We start from the raw sequence: 18556 nt of genomic DNA, 5'->3' as shown, positions 1-18556 counted from the left end.
AAACTCGGAGAAAGAACTTGTCTACCACTTAAGATTTTACAATTTTTATCAATCTCTGGCCATAATACAGAAAAACTCGTAAAATTTATGATAATATGAATCAAACAACAATTACAAAAACATTACTAACATTTAAAAGAAAAATTAAACAATAAAGTGGACAATTTTACGAATCTATTAGAAAGGTAATTACATGGTCCTCCTTCACAAAATTCATGATTACAAAAAAAAAGGACCTTCGTATTAATCGCGATCACTCAAACTAGCAGTTTGCTAAGTCTAAACAGTAACATAACTCCATGATAAAATATCTACTTTTTCATAAAAGGAAAAAGAGAAATTGCACAAAACTTAATAAGAGTTCTCACAAGTACAATTTCAAGTTTATACAAAAGCGACTCCAGATACAAAATATTGGACAAACTCCTGAATTCCTAAATAATAAAAGTAATAAATATTACAATTGTATCAAACAATCCCAAAAACAAAGCTGTAAACATTAAACGTGAAGATAACTAACCAGCTATAAGATAATAATAAACAAAATCATCAAACCATTCGCAGCATCAGTTTTTAAATGTCACTACATAATGATGATATCTCTTTCTGTTTACTTCGATAAACCAATTCATGTCATTTGATGATGCATGATGATACGAAGTTAGCAGTTACAGTTAAATGTTTTTATAGCGAGTATGGGTACGTTCGAATAGCGCAAATGGTTAACCAAGAGTTACCAGTTAGGTTGCGTTCGACGAGCTTGACCGAGAGCGACCGGTTAGTTAATCACGTGACAGCTAATGATCACGTGCTCCAATCAACCAATCAAGTGCTTAGAATGGTAACCGCTGTGGTAACCGGTTAATCATAGAACGATTCGGTTAGTAACCAGTTACTTACCGGTCGACCGGTGAGTTTCGTCGAACGCAACCTTAGCCTAAAAAAAGAAATGTGGAAGAATTTCACGCACTTTTATTCTTGGCCCTACTAAGGGCCCTCTAGGGGCCGGGTCCTTAGTTTCCGACTATGTTGAGATGGCCTCTCGTCGTCCCTGATAATATTGTCTCCAATTTGCCAACTTCAGACAAAAGTTACCGAAATTTTGACAAAAAGTTACTGAATAAGGAGCATTTAGGAAGTTTGTGATAAACATCCACCGAGAAGTCTGTGCCTATAACTATGCTCTACAGTCGACTCCCACTACAACGCGATCCGACTTACGCGAAATGGTTATATCGCGAGTTTTTCAGGAGCAACGAATTTAGAGCTAAAGCGAATTTCTCGCTCTCAACACGAAAATTTTGGAAGGGAATCGTGATGCTAAGTTTCGGCTTTGTTATTGACTACTTAACATTGACTTCGTGAATGTACTTTCATCCTTTCAGCATCACTGACTGCGCAAGTTCCCACACACCGCACTATAAACATAGCTTTATTCGTGTCTATATAGCACAACTCCTCATTTTTCATTTATTTATTCTAAATATGAAAGGTGATGAAATATTAAGGTACCCATGCACGCTGTTTCATCTAAAGTTTAAAGAGGGAAACAAAAAGCAAAAGTTTGCGACAATTTAAGAAAAGGTCAAGATTCTTGATAGGCTTGAACAACTAGAAAGTGGGTCGAAGTTAGCATGACAATTAGGTATGGGGGACGAATCTTTCATACGTATAATTAGAAGTCAAGAGAAGGCAATCCGTATAAATCCAAGGGGTCCCAGGACCATAGATGTAAATGTTATAAAAGTAAATTTCGAAGCTACTGTATTTAAAAATATATTAGAATGACGATCAGACTGCGCAGGATAAATCATCTTCAAATTTTAAGTTATAAATGTAACTTATTGTATCTACTGTACAGTACTATTACAGTGCAGTGCTTTATTATTACTACATTCTGTATGTACCGTACTGTTTTATTTTTATATGTCTCTCTCCCATTGATCATTGATTTTGTGCATCGTAACAGTATTTTATATTGAATAATACAACTTTTTTAAAAATACGGTAAAAATTCAGCTGTTTAAGTAGGAAACGGTAATATGTAGTTAACAAATCATCAAAAACAGTTTAAAAGGTCTTGAATGTTTAAAATGATTGGGTATGTTAATAAAAAAGTCATATACGCAACACTTTTCCACAACGCGAAATTTCGACTTACGCGAGGAGTCTTGGAATGCATTCCTTGCGTAAGTCGGGATCCGATTGTACTGAATACACATCTGTACTTCGGCTACTGAATTGCCACCGAAGTAAAGAAATATTGTTATAGGACAAAGAGGTCCTTTTATTTCTCAAGGTGAAGCGAAGTTGAGAAATAAGAGCAGTTTTTTTCATTTCGTGTTATTCAAAAGGTAGGGCATCAACAACGATTGGCAGGGCATTGCCCCCTAATGCGATCCCCAGACTTCGACCCTGAGCCGATCGTATATGAAAACATTCTATGGACACTCACCGCATTAACCACTGACGTCATGAAACGTCATGTAATCAACCGTCCGGATTAACCGGTTGCTCGATTCGAACATAGCGATGCCATTTTCAATACAGTCGACTCTCGATAAGGGGGCCATTCATTAATGACGTGAAGGGAGAGTGGTTGGAAAAATTTCTACATACCCCTAATTTGAGGGAAGGGGGGGGGGGGGAATGAAACTCATTCGAACGTAATATTTCCCAAGTTGATTTTTATATCAAAAATCGCTCGATCAAGTGGTTTGGCAATCATATTTCATTTGCGTCTGGAAGGAAAAAAAAAACGTATTAGGATGAGATGTATTTTATTTGTTTTACAAAGAATGAAGGGTTAATGTTTTAATTTTAACTAGTACTGCATATCATACACAAAAAAAAGTCGAAAAAGCATTCATCCTGAATTCCAACTTTTTAGTGCTAATTTCCTTACACCATAAGGTTTAATTTAATAATAGCGAATTTAATAACGATTCCAGTGATGTAAGATTCGTTATTTTATCGATCACTTTCTATTATTTTGAAAAACGAAATGGAATTTTACGTAAGAATAGGGGGAGGGATTTGAAAAATCTTAAGTACTCTTACATGGTGGGAGGGGGGAGGGTCAAAAATTGCCAAAATCATCCTGACGTAATTAATGAATGGTCCCTAACTCCAAGCCTTATAACTCGAATATTCCTTCAGCGAAGTTTTTATTTGGTCCTAAAATAATTTAGTGTTATCAATATTCAAAGCTATATCTCGAATATTCTCTTTTTAAGTAAAATTTTTTACAAAAGTTTCGTTTTCATTTTATGCACAAAAATGCAGCCACAATCAGGGCCGGATTAACGTCTATTTATGCCATAGGCAAAACTCTGCTGAAAAGGGGCAAAAAAAAAAAAAAAAAAAAAAAAAAAAAAAAAAAAATGAAGGCGAATGCACAGTTTTGAGGGTGTTAGAAAAACAGAAAGTTCGAGAGAGAGCAAAAAAAAAAAAAAAAAAAAAACCCACCCCGAAGACGTAAGGTTTGAGAGCGCAAGGGGCGCACAGGCGGGAGTTGTGCATCGTCCTCTGGTTTAGGGATTCTCCTCCAGAAAGTTTTCAAAATTTTACATCATATTCTAAACGTTGCGAAGGAGGGGGGGGGGGGCGAGGACTCTCCTGCGCAGATGTTTAGAAGTTGAGGTCCTAAAACAGAATTGCTCGCTGTCTTCCATTATATTGGAGAAAGAAATAGAGTTTGGGACTCTCCTCAGAAATTATTCGATACTTAAAATCCAAGTGCGCAATTAAAAATCATTTTTGATTACTTTATTGGATTCGTTGAGTATCACTAGGGAACTTTTTGAAATAACGTTAGATTTTTTTTTTTTTTTTCAATAGCAATGAAAAAGATAATTATTTTGTTTTTTTACTTAGACAAACTATCATTCTTTTGAAAGGGCGATGTGTTCCAATCTCGTTTTCTACACGATCCTCCTCTGTGAATCTGGGAGATAGAATTTTGAACTTTAATATCGCCATGAATTTTAGTCGCAAACGTTTAAATTTTTTTTTTGTGTTAGTATTATTTTTCAATGGATATTATTTCCTTAAACATAATTGTAAGGATATAGGAGTTGTATAAAATGTTAGAGTTCTTATTTTTCAAATTTTTTTTCTTTTCAATCTTCTATTATTTTAATTTTGCATTTTATTTTGACCATTTTTGCAACTGGAAGTATGCATCTAGGATTAATGGGTGAGAAAATAAAGGTTTCTTTCAGATTAAACGGGAACCCGCTATATCATTAGTGAAGTGTGACATCTTGTGATAAATCATTAGATTTAATTTTATTTTTAAAAACTAACATTTGTTTAAATATTTTAAATTTAATATTTTTGAAATTATAATCGCAAATTGAAGTAAGAGACCATAAGCAATATTAAATACTATATTTAAATACTGTATTAGTTATTTGTACGAGTAATCATGCCTTCAGATCCCTGCAGCGAATTATGCAGTTAGAATGGAAATCTTCCATTTCTCTCAAAGATGTCAATCAATGGCGTACCAAGTCGAGGGTTTCGGAGGGGGGGGGGGGTACAACTTGGGTCATTGGAATTTACCCCTTCAGACCCTGTGTCCGGTATACCGGACATACACTTGAAACAGCTGCTAATCACTTAATAATTGATTTAATTACTTAATTGTTTTTGTAGCCGATTCTTTACAGTCTGCTTATTATAATTCGTGAAATAATTTTTCGTTTTGGTGATTGACAACACAGACATATAAGAAATGGGAGATAGAGAGTGGCTTATTTTTCCAACCGTGTATTCTCGTCTGATAAGCAAGGGTTTTTTTGATGATTTTATTTAAAATATATAATTTTTAATTAATCGTTTCAGACGCTTATATTATGTTTTATTATTGTTTGAAGAACATTTTATAATGAAGTTTGTTTGGTATTTTATCGTATTTGTATATGAAATATTAATTTCAAAAATATAAGTCCGGAATATTGAACGTGCCATAACTCTTTTAATTTTTCTCCTGTAAACTTGAAATTTTGTCGATAAGATACCCTTTACCATATTATACTGTGTACCAAATATAAACATTTTTGGTCGAGTATTTGAACGATTTTAGGATCGGGAATGTATACAGGGTGTTCCGTTTTAACCTGCAAAATCTCTATTTTCACAACAGTTACCCCTAGATGCATACTTTCAATTGCAAAAATGTTCAAAATTAGATGCGGAATTAAGATATTGAAAGTATGAAGCAAAAACGAAAATGAGTCAAAAAATACAAAATACAACTTTTTATGCGGGACCTAGGTCCCCCAACTTATATTCAGAGAAATAATTTCCATTGAAAGAAAGAACTAACCCAAAAAGTTCGACATTAGTACGACCAATAATTCACGGAGATATGAAATGCAGCGTTTTGTGACTTACACCACTTTACACTCGCCGTCACTAACACCTTTTGGGGGAAAATATAGCAGTTAACAAGGGTTCACAAAATTGTATGTGTGCATAGAATGTGATTTTTCAAATTGATTGCGGCTTTGTAGAGTGTTTTTGCGTAACATGGCATAAAATTTGCGTTTATCTTTGAATAGCAATGAAAAATATAAATACTTTTTTTTTTACTTCGATAACCTGTCATTCTTCTGAAAGGGCGATAAGTTCCAATCCCACCTACTATATGGTCCCTTAAAACTATGAACTCGAATATTTCCTTGAGCTTTGGACGCACAAATGTCAAATTTTTTGTGTTAGTAATATCTTTCAATGGAGTTTATTTCCCCAAACATAAGTTAGGGGACCTAGGGCCCGTATAAAAAGTTAAATTTTGTATTCATTGACTCATTTTTATTTTTGCTTCAAACTTTCAATACTTTAAGTCTGAGTTTGAACATTTTTGCAATTGGAAGTATGCATCTAGGACTAACGGTTTGGAAAGTAGAGGTCTTGCAGGTTAAAACGGGGGGAATGTTTAGTTGCAGTTACTGCGATTAAAACAAAGGGCCATGTTCAGATAAAGATTTTGTTAATTTTTGCTTCTACAGTGGACGCCGGTTAATTGAATCAGTGGTTAATCGAATCAGCCGCTTTAATGAATCAAATTCTCAAAAACAGAACAAAACCCGGCTTTATCGAAGTAACCGCATTATTAAATCAGCCGCTTTATGGAATCACAACTGTTTGGAACAAACGTGATTTATATAAGCGGCGGTCTCTGTATTCGGAAATTATTACGAAAATATTTGCTTTTTAGGTTTTTGCTGCACACAGAATACTACTTTTAATTCTCTCGAACTTTCACGCACTCAACAATCTGGAAAATTCGCGCAACTGAAATCTTGTATTTCGTGCATTTTTCAGACAGTTAGAACTTGTGTAGTGCTTCTATTATTCTAGAGTCTATTTAAATATTATGAGTTGGTCTATTTTGAGGTTGAGTTTTGTAAAATACTTATCTGCGATATTTTAAACAATTTCCTAGTATTTTTTTTAACCCTTCATAACCTAAAAAAAAAAATCCTTAGTCCGGATTATCTAACTATCGAACGAAATCTCTATAGATAGGGAAAGACAAGGAACATGGAGTACAGAAAACAGCAATATGAGGTAATGTTCGAAAAAAAGGGGGGGGGGGGGGGGTCCGGGGGTCTCCTATGGACTTTTTCCGAAATTGTAGCTCCAAAAACGCAATTCTAGACAACCTTAGTGGTAGAGACTCACCCTCTGTGTAGAACTGCACATTAGATTTTTTTTTCTAACTAATCCTTTCATAACAATTAAATCAAATAATAAATGAAACTTTTGAACCCAGTTGTCCAAAATTTTAATAACATTTGGTTTTCATTTAAATGTGAAAACTAATTGGTTTCTAACATATTTTACTCATCAATATTTTTTTTCATGGTTTTATGAATGGCTATAATTACCAAGTTTTGTATGAGGTGAATTCCAGCGGTAACGGAAGGACAGTTTTACAAAAAAATCGATACATTTCTGTGTGTGAGCATATCAAAATGCATATTTTTTCAAAAACTGATGCATGGACTTTTATATACATCGTAGTAAGTTGCTAAAAAAGCTAAAGCCAAAAATTTTTGTTAGTAACTTTTTTTAAAAATCAAATTTAAAAAACGGTAACGGAAGGACACTTTTGCGACATGATTTTCACGCTATCATGTTCTCCTCAAAAGTTCAACTAAACTATAAAAGGAAAAAAAATCTATAAAAATTACAGCATATACAGAAGTGTTCAGTCATTACAATTACACCTCTAGTTAAAAAAAAAACTAATTATTTTAAGCATGTAAATTAAGTATTTGTTAAGGGTAACGGAAGGACAGTAATGAAAGGACAAGAAGTCCAAAACAATTAAACTTGGAAAATTTCAGCTTACAAACATTTATTTAGCTAATACAGCACTCTGAAACAATATCTAATGCCTGAGTCCTCTGTTACAATTCTGAATTCTTTAAATACTCAATAATTTTATCATAATCCATAAAACATTTATCTTCTTTCTCAGCAAACACGAAGACCATTTCCACATTATTATGCATCCTCAAACAAGTTATTTATATTCCTTCATCTTCTATATGAATTACCTGTCCAAAATTGCTCTTTGTTAATTTCTTTCCTTTCCATACAGCTAACAAAACTTATAAAGACGTTAATGAATCCTTTGGCATAGTCTTATAATTTGGTGTTTTTGATTCAGCAGTATCTTCATTTTTAACATTATTTACAACTGAGAGTATGTTGACTTCGAAGTGAAAGCTCCTTCGATTTGTTGAAGTACTTTCTACATTCAATAACATAACTTGGTACAGGATAGTAGCAGGCATATTTTATGTGTCAGGATAAGAATGGATTTTTTTGGATCCTTTTTTCTCCATTCTTTTAAAAGTTGATTTATGAATTTACTGATTTGTTCGCATTACGTTTAACGGTTAAATCAGTGCTCTCAACAGTCCTTTTTTGTGACTTGTGGCAACAAATCTGAAAGCAGTTTCAAAATTGTACTGTTCCAATATTAATTTCAAGTTTTTATGCATATGTTTCTGTTTGAAGTGGCTTGTCATATCACAAACATGTCATACCAAAATGATTTTCACATGCCTAGGAGTTTTTTAAGTGCAAGTTTTCATGATTTTCATCACATACAATAGAAGAAATAAAATCACGAAACATTTAAAACAAAACATTAATTATTTTTTTTTCTAAAAGCACACATAATTTTTGTACAAAATATACTTATATATGTTTTAAATGTGACTTCTAACTTTAAAAAATAGTTTGTTTTATAGTAGCATTCTAAAATTTCACCCTGTATCAGCTTATAGTTAAATGTCCTTCCGTTACCGTTTTTTTTGTCCTTCCGTTACCATTAAAAACCATATAAATTTAATATCCATAAAAATTATAACTGTGCCTCCTTGAGGAGGGCATAATTCTGCTTTTCATAAAAAAAGTTTCTATACCCAATAGGTTCTTGGTAAACTGAGATGTAGTATTTTGGGAACGGAAGGACATCAAATTGTCGCCTTAGTAATGGACCTATTTCATGGTTGCAAAAAAATAAATTTTGAATTACTTACCAAAAAGTTTAACTAGACATTCAAAAGATAAAAGTTAGCCTAAATATTATATGCTGATAACAAGTTTATGGAAATTACTGTGTGTAACAAAAAAGATATTTTTTTGCACTCTAAAAAAACAAAGAGAAAAATTTATTTTGCCCTTGATTTTCTGCAAGTCATCAAACTATTTGAGAAAAACAGGTCAAGATTCAAGAAGTTCATTTATTTCTGAAGAAAATGTTGTATGGCAAGTGACAGAATATTAAGTTTTAAAATTCAAGTGTCATGTCACCTTTTTCCTGGAATTGACCCCTGACATAAAATAACTCTGTAACTGCTAATGTTACCGTGAAAGACCGAAATTGGGGAATGTCGACTTTCTCCGGTGATTCATCACAGTGGCCATAGTAAATTGCGGAGAGGGGGGAGGGGGTTTAAAAACTCAGTTCGAGTTTACCTCAAAAATTCGTGCATTATCCAAAGTGTATTATAATTTTTTAGACTTTTTTACTTTTTACTGTATTAATTAAAAGTATTCCATAGAGCTGGATTAAGACAGGAGGGTGCTGCTAATAACTAAGCGGTCTAGACTCCTGGCAAACTTCAGGAATAGTGCCTCTCCCCCCCCCCTCTCCAGCATCAATTAAGAGATATTCAACAAAATCAATTGCATTAGCATTATGAAACACTAACATTGTTCGTTCTTGAGTCAAAGGCAGGGTTAATTTAAAGTTGTATTGATAGCAATGCATTTTTTTTCAAAAAGGGTATTATTTTAAAATTTTGTTTAAAAACTCCAGAAGAATGTTAATCCAATAAGAATAATTTACACATAAACTAAAATAAAGAAAAAAAAGAACTTTAAATGAAAATGTAAAATGAAAATAAAAACATTACAAAGATTCCATTTTGATGAGAAAACTAAAACAAGTATAAAAAGTAATTCAACTGGGGTCTTCGCAAAGGGGAAAACAACTGATCTGTGCGTTTGAACGGGGAGGAGGGGGGGGGGGGGAGTTTGACGGTCCTTTAACTTTTTCAAACGCATGTTGAAAGAACAGAGAAATAGAGAGTGCATCCAACTTGTGGTTTAGGAGGGAAGAGGGAGAAGGGAGTCATTACTCGATCAAGATTTAAGGAACTAACAACCTAAACATATTCGCTCCGAAATAGAAGACCTAGGCGTTTCTCCCCCGGGAAATTTTCGAAATTGTTGTTTTAAAAACGCAGTTTTAGACGAGCTATGGTTTTGTTGGGAGGAGATTTCTTCCTTTTTAAATTGTATTTGATAATGTATATATTTATCTTATTTGAAAAAAGTTTCAAAAGATTTCTTTCCCCATCGAAAATGCCGCCCTCTTCCCCAAAAAGAGGAATAGAGGGATAATCCGGAGCGGAAAGCAGTCACTTACCACTCCCAGATACGATACTGCTCGGTTGATGCATTGAGCTGACCCAGAAAATGCTCCATACCTGCAAATTCTTTTTCTTTTTTACTAATTATTCAACGAAAAAAAAAATCATTGGAATATTTTACTTAAAAATCATAAAACTCTTTTATAATAATATTGGCAAATTTCCGCTCCTCTTGCTGTTTTACCCATGCCGAGAGCCACTCCTACCAACCCTTAGGTACATCACTGCGCAGAAGACAGCATTTTCCCCGGGAATAAGCACCACTAGAAGCGGCAAAGCGCCTAAAATATTCATTTATTTTTTTAACTTTATTGATATTAAACATAAAATTATAAAAACATCACAAAAGATAGCCTAAAAACGGAGGTTTAAGACCTCAATTTCCAAAATTTTCCGGGAAGCAGTCCTGAAACATATATTTCTGCTAACATCGCCAAAGATCGCCTAAATTAGTGTTTTTAAAACGACGAATTCGAAATATTTCTAGGGGAGAGTCCCCAAACCATTCCCCCCCCCCCAACATCACCAAAAAGATCGTCTAAAATTGTGTTTCTAAAACTGCAGTTTTTTAAATTAGCTGAATATGTTTCCGTGAACCCCATACCTTCTCTTTCGTTACGAAGATGGTCAATACAATCGCGTTTTCAAGACTTCAAATTTCAAACATTTCTAGGAGAAAGTCCTTGAACTTCGCTTGTTCTTAACATCACTAAAGATCATCTACCCTTCCCCCCTAATTTTTACATCCCATTCATATATATCATATATATTACTTAGAATACAAGTGAAAGTTACTTAGACACAAAAGGCACTTCACAGACTGTTGGTAAAGATCATAATTACTAAATAACCACTTTATTATTTTATATATAAACCACCTACTGGAGTAGAGAAACAGCTGTAAAAATAATTTTGCTTTTGTTTATAAAAAATAAAAATTTTAAATTGACTACATCCCAAAAAATAGTTTCGAACTTAATGGTTTTTGCTTGAACGAGGTAGTCATGTAACACAACACTAAATATAAAATACATAAATTTGTGTATAGATCCGAAATAGCAGGAAAAAAAAGGTGAATAAATTTTCAGAGATAGTTCAATAATCAAACAGAGAAATAAATAAGAAGATATACATTGTATTAGATGAAGAAAAGATGAAACACGTGAATTGAAACAAATAAAAAAGCAAACAAAACTCACCTTTGTGCTACTTTTGTTTCTTCTCGGCGTTTTTGAAAAGAAGCGAGTTTTTTAAATAACATCGGTGTTTGTGTAAAGGAACTCACAGAGAGACAAAGAAGCTGATTCGCTTCTGAAATCATTTAAACGACGACTTCAAACTTCAAATTGAGAATTTGAAGCATTGTGTCTGGAAATAAAAACTTTTCTTACTTTTTATGATAAAAAACTTCAACGATATTTCTATCTTTGAAGACACTGAAAACGCAAGAGTGATCATTTTTTTCCTGAAAGGGTTTCGCTCTTTTTTTCCCGCTCTTCGTGGAAGCCTACTAATTTGACCTCTTATTTATGACGTCAAGAACATCAGGAAGTTTTTTCAATAAGGAAAATTCCAGAATCGAAAACCATTGCTAGCAATCAAAACATGGCAGTCTTCTGCACGAATAAATAATTTGTTCTAATTGTTTGTTTACTTTTTTTTTAATTTGACGAGTCTATTTAGAGTCTGTAATGCACTTCAGTAAGTAGAGTAGAGGAATGTATGACAAAATGAATTAATTGGTTAAGATGACCGAGTTTTTTCAAAATGAACAAATCAAAAATTTGTTTCTAAAATTACAGTACATAAAGAAAGAACATAGTATTTTATAATAAAACTTGCATTGAAACAATATTATTTTTTTGACAGCAAATTTGAGCCTTTTAAAAAAAAAGGAAAATTTTTACTTTCTTTTTTCACGGGGCAAAGTGAAAAATAAAATATTTTTTCTAATGAAACATTTTTTGTTCGATTATAAAACACATTTTTGATCAAAAGAATCATTAAATAAAAGGTTGAATGAATAAATGAAAAGATAATGAAACAATAAACGAATAATTAAATGAACAGATCAATTAATATATGAAGAAAAAAAAATGAACGAGTAAAAGAATGAATGAATAAGAAAATAAATGAATAAATAAGGGTGAATTATTAAAGGAAAGAATGTAATGAATTAATTAATAACTGAAAACTTAAGTGATTTATGTTAAATGATTGAGTGAGTAACTGAAACAAACTATTTCACTTTGCCCCATTTACTTTGCCCCGTATGTACTTGACTAGTTGTACAATTTATTTAAAATACAAATAAGCTTAATATTAACTAAATTAATACTGCATTGAATATTAGGAGGTCTCAATTAATATTTAAAATGTTTATAACAAGAACTTTATCATTTTATAGCAACAAAAATAATTTTTGACTTACAACAAAAAATTACAATATGAGTATCATTTTTTAAAAATTGCCTGTATTAACAAATGCTTTAATCTTCGGCGGTATTTTTTTCCTGTCTGGAATAGACTACATATGACACTACATAGTTAAAATAATACCAGATAGGTGAAGCTAAAAGCAGAGTAAATATTTTACCATTACACTTTGCCCTGCTATTTTACTTTGCCCTATGTTCCCCTGCATGATCGTAAGGAAAAAAAAAAAAAAAAAAACTGCCACTTCTTTTATTTTCTGTACTCTTTGCACGTTTGCTGCATTTTTGAATACGTTGGGAGAACTGGAATCCTAATTTTTCAAATGTAAACCTTGAAATGGCCACTACTGAAGCACTGGTCACTACCGGTGTGTTCACTTTATACATTTTTTAAATTTCAGTTTATTCGAGAAAAAGATTCGGCCAAACCAAAAGAGAGAGAAAATAATTTCTAACAATAATTATTCAAAAAAAAAAAAAAAAAGAAAAGAAGCAAACTTTGCTGGTTAAGTAATTCTTGTGCTATTTTCACCAGATACGACAGTTAGGATTTTGGAGAATCACCCACATATCATAAAGTTCAAGAATTTGCGATAGGAGAAAGAATATTTGTAATTAACAACATACAACAAATGAAGAATTGATAATTCACAATGTTATGAGCAGGAGTAGACGGGCCCGCCGGTGCATCGGTCAGCGATCCCTTCTGTGCGCTCTTTTGCGCCTCAAACCTGTGCACCTTAGATTTTTTTTTTTTGGCGCCCTCGAACTTGTGCGGCTTTGTTTTTTTGCCCTCAAACCTGTGCGCTCTTTGAAAGTCAAGGTTGACGCCCGTTTGGGGGACCGAGTCCGCCCCTGGTTATGAGCGTTCAGAAGATTCTTCCTTTTAGGATTTTGCTACAGAAATAGTAGAATGTAAAATATTAGTGATATTAAATGAATCAATTAACCAACGTTTTGAAGCACAAAAATTACAAATTACTGCAGACACGTGTTTCGGTGTTGCAAGGAACATCTTTTTCAATGCAAAGAAGTGTGAGCTTCTGGATGAAAAGTCATCCGGGTAAAGGGTATAATTAACAAGGTTTATATTCGATTTCTCTTTCCCCGGATGACTTTTCATTCATAAGCTCACACTAATTTGCAATTTTTTGCTTCAAAACGTTGGTTAATTGATTCATTTAGTTTTCAGCACAAAGGTATTTATTCGTTATTAGTGATATGTTACAGTTTTAATTGAATCAATTTCATAGGCTCCAAAATTTGGCTCAAATAGTATGTTTTCAGTTGTTTGTAACAAAAATTATGAATTAAGCTCTTACATAGCAAATTATTTTGCTTTTGTAATATGTTGTTTTTCAATTCATTTTTTTAAACACGGAATGATATTTTTTACAAAAAGATTCCATGCGTACATTATCATTATTATCGAAAAGCAATCAACGAGGGCCGAGATATCGGAAACAATCATGGGTAAGAGATATACAAAACTAGAGATTAAAATGTTGTTTGTACTTGCGTAAAAAAGTAGTTTGTTTATTTCAAATTCAAAACTCCGTACAATTGATAGGATAAAACGAATAATAGATGTGCTGTAATTGTTCTCGAACTTTATTCCTGAATAGAATTGGGAATGTTTCGGAAAAAAATAAATAAATAAAAATAATTGGAAGTTTTGGGGAAACTTTTTTGGGGGGAGGATTGATCTGATGGGGTTTATTTCCACTCTGGAAAAATTGAAAATTTTGAAGTTTTTAGCATAAAATTTTTTTTTTTCAGAAATTTATAACAATTACATTCTAATGCTTATTTTTTCTTAAAATATATTTTTCTTCAGTATCCCGAGTACAATGTTCATGTAAATGTAGACTCGAAAATTCAAAATGTTAATTAGCAGCAAACGACCAGAAAGCACTTTTTATTTCAGCAGCAAGTTACCACCATTAAGCCAGGGCTGAGGCAGCATAGAACTATATGCAAAATACCTGATTGCCCAGTTACATCCAGAGACTGCAGTCTCGTTAGCTTTAATGAGAGAATATCTGCCTGCACAAATAGGTTATTGATTATTCCAGATTGATGAATTCACAATAAAGAGGAAACTAGTCTCTGGTTGTCATAAGTGGGCTACAGGTATTTTACATGTAGAGGGAGGTGGGACTCGTTGGGTCGTTGGACCGCGGGGCACGTTGAACCAGTTTCAATAATTTAATATTTTCTACTTTAATTTGTGACCAACAAATAGCCCCCTTAGCCCTACAAATCCTATAACAGAATCATATGGTACAGTTGCATTGAACAAAATTTTATTTCAGGAACGAATTTTGTTGATATTTTTTCAGTGCTAAGTAATTTTCATAAGTAACTTATTATTAAAAAAAAGGTTTTAATGAAGTATAGATTAATAAATTAAATTCCTCTCCCAAAGTAAGCTCTTCTAGCTCATAACTATTCGTAGTTTCTTCATATCTTTGTCATAAAAAAAATTTATGACTGCCTGTTTTCAGACAGACAGATAGATAGATAGATAAAATAAAAACTTTCAGAAGGATTAAAAAAGCAAAATTCTAGTAATAACAGCAGTGAAGTTGATGAAGACCCAAGTTATTCTGATTCTTGAGAAAATGTACGTAGATGGTTCTGGCATAAATAGCGCAAAAGTAGAAATAGTCAATTTAATATTTTAATATGTTGTATTGATCTTTAATCTTTTTTCATGCTAAACACAAAAGAGCAAAAGCTAGTTACAATATTGGATAATATTTACCATTAAAATTGTCTTAAAAGTTGTTTTCGTAATGTGGACTAGTGTAGCCAGCGCTCGGGGCACGTTAGTTTGCTTGTTTGTGTTAAAAAATTAGTATAAAAAAGTTATGAATTGAACGTTTTCAAAAAAAAATGAGCGCTGATGAGAAATATTTAATAAAACTCATAGTAGAAAATCAAAGTGCTCAATAATTTTTTTGAAGAGATAAAAAATGAATAATTTCGTTATGCATCCACATCTTCATTTTCAGCTACCGCTTCATCCTGGAACTTTATTTTGTATGAAAACAAGAACGCAGTCTTCATCCGATTTGCAAGCCGAAATCCATGTGTCAATATTTTTTTCGTGCTCGTAACCTTTTAGCGTAGTGTGAAAAAAATGCTTTCTTTTTTTTTTTTCACAAAAACAAAATCTTGGATAAAGTGGCTACTAAAAATGAAAATGTTTTATAACAAGTTAAAAGGGCTTTCTGGACACTTGCTTTTAGATAAAAATTTGAATTTTTAGATTTTCATTTACCCATACAGTTACTGAAAATCTCTCATTATTTAAATTGTTTCTAAAACCTGTAAAACACAAAAGTGAGGGCTCTCCTTTTCAGGGAATGCAGATATCAATGAGGCTAATTAAAAAAAAAGAAAAAAGAAAAATATCAACATTTTTAAAATCAGAAATTTTGAAAAAATGAAAAAAAATAATTTTCGAAAAAGCTGTTGCTAGAAAAAATAAACGTTTATGCTCATATTTCCAAATGGTGCAGATCGTTTTGAAGAAAAAAAAAAAAACATTATATTTCAAATAAAGAAAACTGCATCAAAATATCGTGCTTCGTTTCGGTGATGCGTAACGAAATTTGAAAATTCGAAAACCGCAAGTGAGAAATGACCTAGGTTGCTTCATTTGGCGGCGTGTATCTTGCGACAGATAGTTTTTTTTTAAATAAAAAAAATTGTTTCCTACTTACTTTTTCTTTCCTTTGAATTTTAACATATGTTAAATTTAAAAACTTCTTAGACAGTAAAACTAACCCCCATGCCTGGATTGACACTGACTAGACCAAACACTTTTTGATTAGTTGTGATGATATCGAAAAAAATAAATAAATAAATAAATACACCGTATTTTTTAGTACGACTTGGAATAAGAGTTATAGAATGTAATAAAGATATTGAATTTGATGGTTCCTATTTTGTTTCTGCTTATTGTGTTACACATTTTTCCTCTAATTAAAATTGCATAGAAAGAAAAAGAATACTGATGTTAATTAGATAACTGTAAACTCGTGGTTAGTTGTAAATTAAAGTCTGTTTAGAGATGTTAAAATTTAAAGCTTTTCTAATCACGCAAAATGATTTACATTTTGAATTCGTAATAAAAGCAGTTAATAAATTGTAACTTAGCTGTAAAAATTAGTATTTATAAGACTTGCTTAATGACAAAATTTCAAAAAATGAGAGAAATACTCTTGCTTTAATTACATACAATATAAGAATTGGTTAAAAATAAAATCTGTTCAACCTAATGTAGATGTAGCTAAAAACTCTTCTTTCGACTGAATTTGCTGTTTTCAAAATAAATAAATAAATAAATAAATAAATAAATAAATAAGAAAATAAATTAAAAAAAAGAAAACCCTGTTTCTGTGAAAATGAGCAAAAATAGAAAGTAAACAGTGATTGAACAAAGCTAAATATTTAGTTTTTAACTAAATAAGGTTTAAACTCCCTCGAGATAGTTAAAAAAATGGTCTACCCTGGTGTAACACTGTTGTTAGACATGAGATGCTATTGAAATGAAATAACCAATGTTTTATAGCACAAAATTACTAATTACTGCAGACACTTGTTTCGGGATTTTAAAGAACCCCTTTTTCAAAGCAAAATGGTAAGCTGCAAAGATATCCGTAAAAGCAACGAGAATGAACAGCAGACAGCTTAAATAAGCTGTCTGCGGTTCACTTTCATTGTTTTTTTTATCGGATATCTTTTCATCCACTAGCTCACCATTTTGCATTAAAAATTTGGCTCCTTGAAATCCCGAAACACGTGTCTGCAGTCGGATTTTTATGCTATAAAACGTTGATTATCTCCCTTTACTTCTCTGCACAAAGGTATTCATTCATTTCTTATGCCTTACTATTGCTGATAATATTTTACCTATAATTTTTAGAAAACAGAGAATATTATGCACTGTGGAAAAGTCCTGGGTGTTCTTATGTACTACTCCACGATAAGTGACCCTGATTCGCAGTTTTTTTACCAGTTGAACAGTACGCAATTGGCTAGTAGATTACCTATCAAGAAATCCAAACTAAACTCTGTAAAAAGAAACGTGCACTACCTATAAAGGAGAGGCACGGAATGGCGTGTTCACGAGTTGGACAAAACAGCACGTTGCTTTCAAGGAAATGTGAGAAAATGATGTTTATTTTTCCTTATGAAAAAAATAAATAAATAAATAAATTTGACAGGACGGACGATTTTAGATATTACTGATGATCTTTGGGGTGAAAAACACGTTTTTTACGGCGTAAACTTGATGGTGACTCTGTTATGCTAAATCATGAGTTCAAACTAGTCAAGTTAAAATAATCAAGCAAAAATCAAGCCACTCAAGCTAGTCGCTTGAGTGGCCATCACGAAGCCCTGACCAGAACGCAACAGAAAATTTCTGGAGCTTTCTAGTGTGTTAAGTTTATGGAAACGGTAAAACTGCAACGGTAAAACGGCAAACGGTTGCAACATCAAAGATGTACAAAAGTAGCCATATTGACAGCAGGTGGAAAATGTCTCAAAGCATACTATGAATTTTTTTAAAATTTTCAGTGAGTTAAACTGAGAACGATTAAAACTGGTGAGAAAAAAGAAAAGTTTATGAATTATGGACAGGTATTCTGATATGCCTTTAAAATTTCTTCGAGTTTTCTACTTGAATAAAAAATATGAATAAATTATGTAATAAAAATAAATTACAGAATTTACAATAATTTGAAGAGTATTTTTGTGGATATCATTCAACTGCCATTTTTTGCATGGTAGGGGAATGTGGGGCAAAGTTAAATCGTTGAACATAACTTACTTTTTTGTAACGAGCAAATTAGAAGTTTATTCTGAAAATTATGGTACATAAAAAATAACAGTGTATTTTATAATGAAATTTGTATTGGAACGTTATTTTAAATTTTTGCAGTAAATTTGTACCTTAAAAAAGTGAAAAAAAATCCCCCCCCCCTTTTTTTTAAACGGAACAGGGTGAAAAATAAAGTATTTTTCTAACAAAATAGTTTTTATTTGAAAGTTAAAAATATTTTTGATCAAATGAGTGAGTAAAGAATGGATCAAAAATTGAATAGATACCATAGAGTTACGGAAGTCTCACAAAGTAATTTG

General features: G+C 32.2%; 1 protein-coding gene across 3 annotated transcripts in view; it reads right to left on the bottom strand.

Annotated features, from left to right (window-relative positions):
* Positions 1 to 11308, bottom strand: part of LOC129230983 (phytanoyl-CoA dioxygenase, peroxisomal-like) — a 35267-nt gene extending 23959 nt beyond the window's left edge. The window contains exon 1 of one of the 3 annotated variants that reach the window (XM_054865226.1): positions 11165 to 11308. The gene's annotated coding sequence lies outside the window, so the exon portion shown is untranslated. Of the gene's footprint in view, positions 1 to 520; positions 658 to 11164 lie in introns of those variants that run through there. The other 2 variants (XM_054865227.1, XM_054865225.1) reach the window with 2 other exon arrangements.
* Between the last annotated feature and the right edge of the window lie 7248 nt (positions 11309 to 18556).

The sequence above is a fragment of the Uloborus diversus genome, chromosome 10 (assembly GCF_026930045.1).
Source record: "Uloborus diversus isolate 005 chromosome 10, Udiv.v.3.1, whole genome shotgun sequence".
Taxonomy (NCBI): domain Eukaryota; kingdom Metazoa; phylum Arthropoda; class Arachnida; order Araneae; family Uloboridae; genus Uloborus; species Uloborus diversus.
The sequence above is the reverse complement of the archived record's forward strand: the minus strand, read 5'-3'. Positions and strand labels throughout refer to the sequence as shown.